The 714-nt window shown below is 73.8% G+C and overlaps 1 protein-coding gene across 1 annotated transcript in view; it reads left to right on the top strand.

Moving 5' to 3' along the window:
- The first annotated feature begins 66 nt into the window (after positions 1 to 66).
- The window catches only part of Kat2b (lysine acetyltransferase 2B), a 103,672-nt gene continuing 103,024 nt past the window's right edge, over positions 67 to 714 (top strand). The window contains exon 1 of the mRNA XM_023708442.1: positions 67 to 150. The gene's annotated coding sequence lies outside the window, so the exon portion shown is untranslated. The remainder of the gene's footprint in view (positions 151 to 714) is intronic.

Genomic DNA, 714 nt, shown 5'->3' with positions numbered 1-714 from the left:
TGCCGTCCGGCGACCGCGCTGGCGGCGGCGGGCACGGCCGAAGGACCGGGAGGCGGCGGCTCGGCCAGGATCGCGGTGAAGAAGGCGCAGCTGCGCTCCGCGCCGCGGGCCAAGAAACTGGAGAAACTCGGAGTGTACTCCGCCTGCAAGGTACCGCCGCCCCGCCCCCACCCGCCCCCGCCCGGGGCGCTGCCCGCGGAAGTGCCGCTTCTCGCCCGGGCGTCCTGTCGGGTTGAGCGAGGGGGTCGCCGACCCCCGGGCCCCTTCGTCCTTCCTCTTGGAGGCTTTAACCTCGGTGTCTCAGGTCCCTGGCTACTCCGGCCTTTGTTGCTCTGTAGGAGTTCGCTGGAGGCACTTTTGCGCGAGTGGAACCGTGTCCGGGGTGGCGGACTAACCCTGCTCTGGGCGACCTGTGTGGGGGCACTGGGGCGGTCCCCGCGCGCGGCGACCCGCGGGGAGGAGCTGGTTTTGGGCGGAGGGCGGGAGCAGTCTCGGGCCCGCGGGCGGCGGGAGGAAGGGCGGGAAGGCGCGGCGGGCCGGTGGGCACGGCCCGCGGCGACAGCCCTGTCATCATTGTGTTATTACTTGTTTAGTTGGAGCGCCGTCCCGGCGGCCGGGGCGCGGCGGACGGAGCGCGGTGGAGCGAAGCCGGTGCGCGGGCGCTTCGCTTAGCCCGGGCCGCGTTTCTGGGCGCCCCCTCCGGGCCGGCTCCGG

This window comes from Octodon degus, unplaced genomic scaffold (assembly GCF_000260255.1).
Source record: "Octodon degus isolate 3935 unplaced genomic scaffold, OctDeg1.0 scaffold00361, whole genome shotgun sequence".
In the NCBI taxonomy this organism is placed as follows: Eukaryota; Metazoa; Chordata; class Mammalia; order Rodentia; family Octodontidae; genus Octodon; species Octodon degus.
Note: the sequence above shows the minus strand (reverse complement) of the source record. Positions and strands in the feature narration are given on the sequence as shown.